Below are 8,776 nucleotides of genomic sequence, written 5' to 3' on the forward strand. Positions count from 1 at the left end.
TATAGTGAGTTTTACACAATTGAGAATTATAAGTAAGGGGTCTAAATTCAGTTAGCATCAGTCCGTCACTGCAAATGAACTCTGCATGTTGTACCATCTTTTAGCCGAGTGGCCCTGCAGTGACCAGAGTGGGATGAAATACCACCTAAGGTCTGGACAGCAGATTGGAAGTGCTGAAACTCTCCTAATCCTCATAGGCAGAGCTGGCTAGAAGCATCGTGAACATCATGAAGGGATAGTCAATTGCTTTATTTCAATCTCCTGCTACTGCTGCTTGCCACACACCCATAAAGTAAACCAAAAGGCAGCACAATGGGGGTTGCACTCAGCTCTGTTGTTCTTTAAAGTCCAGTAACCCTTTTAAAGTTTCAACAGTGATAAGTAAGATTGCAATTCCATCTCCACTTGAGGTTCCTTTCAATACTCCTTATAGGCTGTCTGGCAGTGAGCCACAAATACCCCGACAGCAGCAGTTATAGAAGTGCTGACTGAGCCTGAGCAGCTAGGCCTGCCAGTGCTGCCATTTTCTTTCCTACAAAATGCAGTGAGCTTCACAGAATCATAGAATTGTAGAGTTGGAAGAGACTATGAGGGGAATCTAGTCCAACCCTCTGCAATGTAGAAATTTCAGCTAAAGCAGCCATGACAGATAGCTTTACAAACTCAGCTTTAAAATGTCCAAAGGAGAGTCCACCACCTTCCAAGGACGTCCATTCCATGGTCAAATAGCTCTTACCACCAGAAAGTTCTCACAGTGTTAGGAAAATTTTCCTTTCATGTCACTTGAAGCCATTGGTTTGGGCCCTACCCTCCAGAGCAGGAGAAAACAGGTTGGCTCCATCTTCCGTGTGACAGCCTTTTAGATATTTGAAGATGGCTATCCTATTTCCTCTCTCTCTCCTCTTTTCCAAGCTAAACATCCCCAACTCCCTCAACTGTTCCTCATTAAGGCTTGGTTTCCAGACTCTTGATCATCTCGGTCACCCTCCTCTGCACACTTTCCAACTTGTCAATATCCTTTTTAAATTACAGCCCCCAGAACTCTACACCACAGTATGCCAGGTGTGGTCTGACCAAGGCAGAATAGAACAGGACTATTACTTCCCTTGACCTGGACACTATACTTCTGTTGATGCAGCCTAGAATAACATTAGCTTTTTCTGCTGCTACACCACACTGTTGACTCGTGTTAAGCTTGTGGTCTACTATAGGTAGGAGTCTGATCAAAACTATCTGGGTTGGCCATTGATATAGGCCAGAAAAGGGCAGGGGCAGAACTTGCATTGTGACACAAAGCAGAAATAATTCATTGAATTCACTGCCACAAGATGTAGCTGTAAGACAAATTCATTAAAAACAGATTTATCAATGGGCATTAGCCACAATGGTTAAATCCAGATCCAGGTGCTCTTGGAGAAAACTGATTTTCTAGATCCATTTCAATCGAGGTTTAGGCCTAGTTTTGGCACAGAAACTGCTTTAGTCACCCTGTCAGGAGAGAGATGGGAAAGTGTTAATTCTCCTCACCTCTCAGCAAGTTTCAATATAATCAACCATTCGGAGTGGCTATCCAAGCTGGGGTGGGGTTGCACCGCTTTGTGGTGGTTCTGGTCCTACTTGGACGGTCATTTCCAAAGGGTGATACTTGGGGAGTGTTTTTCAGCCGTCTGGACCAGGGGTCAGCAAACTCTTTCAGCAGGAGGCCAGTCCACTGTCCCTCAGGCCTTGTGGGGGACCGGACTATATTTTTTTGGGGGGGTAATGAACTAATTCCTGTGCTCCACAAATAACCCAGAGATGCATTTTAAATAAAAGCACACATTCTACTCATGTAAAAACACGCTGATTCCCGGACCGTCCGCAAGCCGGATTTAGAAGGTGATTGGGACGGATCAGGCCCCCGGGCCTTAGTTTGCCTACCCATGCTCTGGACCCTTCAATGTGGGGTTCTTCAGGGTTTGATTTTATCCTCCATACTGTTTAACATCTACATAAACTGCTGAATGGGATCATCCAGAGTTTTTGAGTAAGTTGTCAGCAATATGCTAATGACACACAGCTCTACTTTTCTTTTACATTTGCAGGTGTGGCCGTGTATGTATTGGACTGTTGTCTTGCCTTGGTAATGGACTGGATAAGAGCCAATAAACAGAAGCTCAATCTAGATAAGACTGAGGCACTGTTAGTGGGTGGTTCCCTAGACCAGATGGATCTTTGGGTGCCCCCTCCATGAAAGTTCTGGAGGGCAGCAACACAAGAACAAACCTTTTAGGTTTGAAGACAGCTATCATATTAAAACACAGTTGCCAACACCACAGTTAAAAATGCTACAATTTTATTATAAAACACACACAAAATTCAGTTCAGTATAGAGACAGCTGCTCACAAAATATTTCTACAAGCTTGTTTTTAAAAGAACACTTTACACAACAGCTTAAAGGCCTGTGAACCTGTATTCTTTTGGGGATCAGCTGGCAAAAAGAATTTTGTAACATGAGGACAAACTACAAAAAGAATCTGGCTCCATTTCCCATTACAATGTGTGTATTCTTAGGATGTTTATGTGATTCTTTTGATCTATGCTTCACCGTCTCTAATATAGAGTCTCCATCTCAAAAGTGATGAAAGCAAGTAAAGAAAATGTATGGCAACTTTTTACAGACAGATGGGGATGCTTTGTAAATTTTTGGATATACCCTTTAAAAACTGATGGCGTGACACTGGTATTAAATTCCTCTCTCTTTTTCTTGAGTTAAATTTTGACATGAAAAATGCTTTAATGAAAAAGTTGACTAGCATTTCTCTTCTTTCATCTCTTAGCTTTGTGAAAAAGTATTCAGTAAATATTTTATACTACTTTGTATCGAACATTAGTGGGAAATGGTCTGTTTATTTGGCTCCTGGAAAATGATTGCCAAATATGCAGCTCTGAATTATGTACAGGGTTAGCAAGAGAGAATCTGACCCTAAAACACAACACTGGCCTCATATCATCTCATATCGACCATTTCCTGTTATGCAAAATAGCCAAACGTTCCTCACAAAATACTATAAAAGAGAGTGCCAACTTTGAAGACGTGTGGAAAACTGCTCCTGGTCCTGAAGAAGACATGCTTGGTTGGTGGGCAGGATACTAACTCCTCAGGTGCCAGTGTAGTGGTTAGTGCTGGACTAGGACCTGGGAAATCTGGGTTCAAATCCTCACTCAGCCATCAAGCTCACTGAGTGACCTTGGGTCAGTCACAGTCTCACAGCCTATCCTTCCTCACAGGGCTGTTGTCACCAGTGTTCTCACCAGCAAGGCTCATGATGCCTCTGAGATGATTGTGCTCTTTTTTTTAGACTCCTCAATCCTGTTGATGACGCCAAATTTAATGCCTTGCATTTCTGTGATCAGGACCAGGCTGCAATCACTCTGAAGTTACAGAACATGCACACATTTCTTTCTCTCAAAATAAAATAAAAACTCAACAGAGACAACCTACAATTAATGGGAATTTAAAACACCCCATTGTCCCACTTACTTGATAACAGCAAATTTATTGAATAAATGAATCAATAATGTTAGTTAACTAATGCTATGCATGCGACAGTTCTTGTCTGTGGTCTTCCAGTTATCAGTTTGCTTTACTTTGAACTCTTTCGTCCCTCAACTTCCTTCTTTTTTTCCTTTTGAGAAAACTGAAGGTGAAAAAGAGCACAATCATCTCAGAAGCATCATGAGCCTTGCTGGTCAGAACACTGGTAACAAGGCAGAAAGGGTACAGGGAACAAACTCCATTAACTTTCCTTCGTTTCTTTAGGGTACTCTAGGTTTTTAATGGTAAAATATGCAAGGGAACAATACAGCATCTGGGGAATTTAAAGCTATTCTGCAATGCATGCTTTGGTTTCATGAGTTGCCAACTGAAGCAGGGTGGTGTTAGTTTGGCCATCGAATCAAAAGTAGATGGCAGAACGCATCTTTAAGTGTCTGGTGTGTGTGTTTGAAAGGTTCTATTTAACAATTCAGGGTTCCACCGAACATTTGAGGGAATAGGCCCCAGGTCTTTAGGGGGCTTTAGGAGGCTTTAGGAGCAATTCAATAGCTGGAAGGAAGTGAGGACCCAAGGCACAACAAATGGTCGAGAGATTTCTGGAAGGGGTTTGTGTTCCGCATAGCATTATTAAACTAAAATGGCTCTTTTGGCAAATGGGGAAACATCCTTCTGGGATTTTTAGGAGAATGGTTTCTCAGCTTTACAGAAAACAAAACAAGGCTTTTGTAGAGAATCTTGCCAGGGCTTTTGACTGTATCAGTGCATTGCAGCAAAAGTCCAGCGATGCTGATTGTGCACAGATGGAGAGGAGGAAGAGGCAAGATGGAAGGAGCTGAAGCAACTGAAAGCAGGAAGAGGATGCTGGAAAAGATACAGAGGGAGATGCAAAAGTTGAAAGCAGGTCTGACGCACAGTGTTTACAAGGCTGAAGAACAGAGCCATGACACAGCAGAAGGGACTGTTGGTTACAGGATAAACTTGATGAAGATGGCAGGCCTATCTGCCAAAGATGTGGTAAAGCAGGGCACATTGCCAGTGGAGAAATGATGCTGGCAAGAGTGTTCCTTAGTTGGAAAAGTCAAACAGAGCCCTGGAGCAGCTGATGAGACAGGTGCAAGACATGGAAGTGGAGTGGGAAGAGGAAAGGGAGCAGCACTCCATGGCTGTGGCTGCCAGGAAGCTGGAAACAGATGTAATAATGGATCTAAAGGCCCAAAGGGACTTTGCTAGCAAGAATCATGAGGCAGCCATCAAACAACACTGCAAATTGCAGGCCCAAATGAAAGATTAAATGCACAGCTGAATGATACTTATATGAAATGTTAACACAGGCCATTGAGGATGAGAAGACATCCCTCTCTTGCTGCGTCTGACATTTGGCACACTCCTTTTCAGGGAAGCAGAGATTATTCGGTTTGAAGAAGGAACTTGCAGCTGTTGAACATGCTAAATGTCAGGCACAGCAAGAGAGGGATGAGATTGCAGTGCCTGAAGGCTTGGATAGCTCTGCTTGAAGAAGGACTGGAGGAAGAACAATTCAATACTGAGCTGTATCTAAAGGAAGCAGATCTTCAGATTGACCAGATAAAAGCAGACCTAGACATAGAGGATAGTAAAGCCCATAAAGAATGAAAATGCTCACCAGCAGCTTCAGCATCAGAACAAGGAGTCTAAGGCCAAGCTGCAGGAAATGGAGAATGCTCCAAAGTTTAAATACAAGTCTTCCATCACTGTTCTGGAAGCAAGGACAGTACAACTGGAAGAACAGCTGGATGCTAAAACAAAGGTAAATAAAGTCCCCAGCAAGCAGGTGCAATGTACTGAGAAGAAGCAAAAAGGTGTGGTACTGCAAGTGGCTGCCTCAGTTTGGGTTGCTTCACCTCAAAAAGGGTATCCTAGAATTGGCAAAGGTTTAGAAAACGGGAGCCAAAATGACTGAGGGAACGGATAAACTCCCATATGAGTAAAGGATCACAGCATTTGGGGCTTTTTAGTTTAGAGATGAGGCAAGTAAATGGCAACATAACAGTTGCATAACATGGAGAAAATTGAGGATCACAGCATTTTTCCCCTCACATAAAACTAGAACTCATGGAGATCCAATGAAGCTGAATATCAAAATATTCAGGACAAATAAAGCTACCTCTTTACACAACACATGAACTAAAGTATTCACTCCCATGAGAGGCAGTGATGGCCAACAGCTTTTTTACATTTAAAAAAGAGGATCAGAAATTTCCAGAAGGCAACTTCATCAATGGCTACCAACCCCAATTGCTATCTTGTACCTCCCCAGTTGGAGGCAGTATGCTTCTGAATACCAGGTTCTGGAAGCCACAGGAGTGTGCTTGCACTCAGGTCCTGCTTCCTGACTTCCCATGGGCATCTGAGTGGCCTTTGTGAGAACAGAATGCTGAACTAGGTGCGCCACTGATTCAGCAGGGGTATTATTAGGTTCTTATGAAGAAGAAGAAGAAGAAGAAGAAGAAGAAGAAGAAGAAGAAGAAGAAGAAGAGTAGTAGTTTGGATTTGATATCCCGCTTTATCACTACCCAAAGGAGTCTCAAAGCGGCTAACATTCTCCTTTCCCTTCCTCCCCCACAACAAACACTCTGTAAGGTGAGTGGGGCTGAGAGACTTCAAGAAGTGTGACTAGCCCAAGGTCACCCAGCAGCTGCATGAGGAGGAGCGGGGACGCGAACCTGGTTCACCAGATTACGTATGCTGTCAAGGTGACCTTAAGTGAAATTCCCACAAAGCAGTGGTTTGGGATGCCTACAAATGGGGGACAAGGGGTTAGCTCCACTGATTTTGAGACAAGAGTCTTAGGCACTCTAAGAAGCCCCAAAGAGACATTCCCTCCAGAGTTCATGAGAGTGGTGGAACCTCATGTTCACGACAGGGGATAGGTTGTGGCTCTGACTAGCTTAAAGGGACAAACAGGTATCAGTAGAGTGACTTACTGGAAAATAAAACTCCAAGGTGGCTTTCACCTTTGGAAGCTAAGGCCCGAAAAAGACTCAATATGGAGGCCAAATGGCCAAAATATTGGGAGATATTAGAAAAAGACTAAGACAATTGGAAACTGCAGAGTTTGGAGAAAATGAAGGATAAAGTGCGAGACTGGTTACACTACACTCAGATTAAAGAAGTTTTTAAAAATGATAAAAAGATAGGGTTCCAGGTGGAGAAATCGAAATTGGAAACAGAACTGTTAGAACCTAGGTCCAAGGTACTTTCAAGAATGTATAACTTGCTGTTAAAATGGAACACACAAGATGAAACGGTCAAATCGGCTATGATAAAATGGGCACAGGATATTGGGCATAATATTATGTTTGAGGACTGGGAAAGGTTGTGGACCACTGGGTTGAATTTCACTGCATGTAATGCTTTGAAAGAAAATGTTATGAAAATGATATATAGATGGTACATGACCCCAGACAAACTTGCAAAAATATACCATTTGTCTGATAATAAATGTTGGAAATGTAAAGAAAATGAGGGAACATTCTTTCACCTCTGGTGGACCTGTCCTAAAGTGAAGGCCTTCTGGGAAATGATATATAATGAGCTGAAAAAGGTATTCAAGTATACCTTTCTTAAGAAACCAGAGGCATTCCTCTTGGGCATTGTCGGTCAGAGGGTGACAAAGAAAGACCGAACTTTTTTTCTGTATGCAACAACAGCAGCAAGGATACTCACTGCTAAATACTGGAAGACCCAAGATTTACCCACACTGGAAGAATGGCAGATGCAACTGATAGGCTACATGGAACTGGCTGAGATGACTGGCAGAATCCAAGACCTGGGACAGGAAAGGATGGAAGAAGACTGGAAGAAATTTAAGACTTATTTGCAAAAGTATTGTAATTTGGTTGAATGTTAAGAAGGATGCTAGATCACTATAAAGAATTTGGCACCACTAAATTAGATGGAGTAATGAGGATAAGCTATTTAAGGAGAATTAAAAAATTTTTTTGAACAACTATTAGATAATATTTAAAGCATTAAGATTTGGTTAATTAAGTTGATAAATTGCTGGAAAAATTTTATTGGAATGGAAGCAGGAGCGGGGGATGTGAGGAAGTCCAAAGAAGTGCTGAAATCATGTTAAGAAATATGTTTTATTGTTTGGCTTTATTCATTGTATTAAAAAATTCTTAATAAATATTATAAAAAAAAACAGGTATCAGTAGAGCAGGGCAAAGTATGTAACTTTAGAACACAAGCAATGCGTCTGGGAGGGGCATGGAATGGTGGTGGTGGAAGTGAGTCTCAGTGAAGGAAGTACAGTTGGGGCAGGGCAAAGTCAGAGGCCAGAGAGAAGACACAAGGGGAAGCAGCAAAGTTATAAAGAAGATGGACAAAGGGATCTAATGAAGGATACAGAAGAAGGAAGAGTAGAGAGAGAGCACACAGAAAAGTGAACTCTGAAAGACCAAAGACAGAAACTGTCACTTAAATAAAAGCAGTTAACTGACAACACAATTCATTTACTCAAGAGATTCACTGTTGCAAAATAACCAGCAGATGTTTGAAGTTGGGTGTTTTAATTGTTCATGAATTATTGCAATTTTCGTTTCCTGGTTATGTGTGCATTTTTTTAATGACAAGTAAGTAGTTCCTTGATGCAAGATTGATTGCAGCCTGCTCCTTCTCATCCTGATCACAGAACCCTTAAGCATTATAGCTACATCTAGTCAGATATGCACCTTGTATACCCAGCAAGTCAAAGGCCCTGCTTAATGAGGTTAGCCAGAGAGCAGGTCACAATGCTCTACATCAGAGCTTTCCAAACTGTATGTCATGACAGATTTGTGCGTCGGCTGCAGCGTGTAGGTGTGTCACACGAATGCTCCCCACACCCCTCGCAGGACTGGAAAGGAGTTAGTTTGACCTCAGGTTTGCTAGTAAAGCTGAATTACTGTGACGCGAAATGATGCATGTCTAAAAAGTGTGTCACCAACATGAAAAGTTAGGAAAGCTCTGCTCTACGCTCTATCCCCCCAAGTGTCACAGAAACATTGCCAAGTCCCTTGATGACATCCTTTAAAATGCCTAAACCACCTAGAACACAGTAAGCCACTGTTTCGTGCTCAGTATTCTCACGATCCTATGACCATCCTCCTGTGCCACCTTGGCAAGATAACCAAAAAGACACCATCCTTCACCACCTTCTTATTACTGCTGATGCCATCTGCCAAATTAAGCCTCTGGTGACACCTACTTCCCCA

Source organism: Podarcis gaigeae (assembly GCF_964106915.1).
Source record: "Podarcis gaigeae genome assembly, chromosome: 2".
Lineage (NCBI taxonomy): Eukaryota > Metazoa > Chordata > Lepidosauria > Squamata > Lacertidae > Podarcis > Podarcis gaigeae.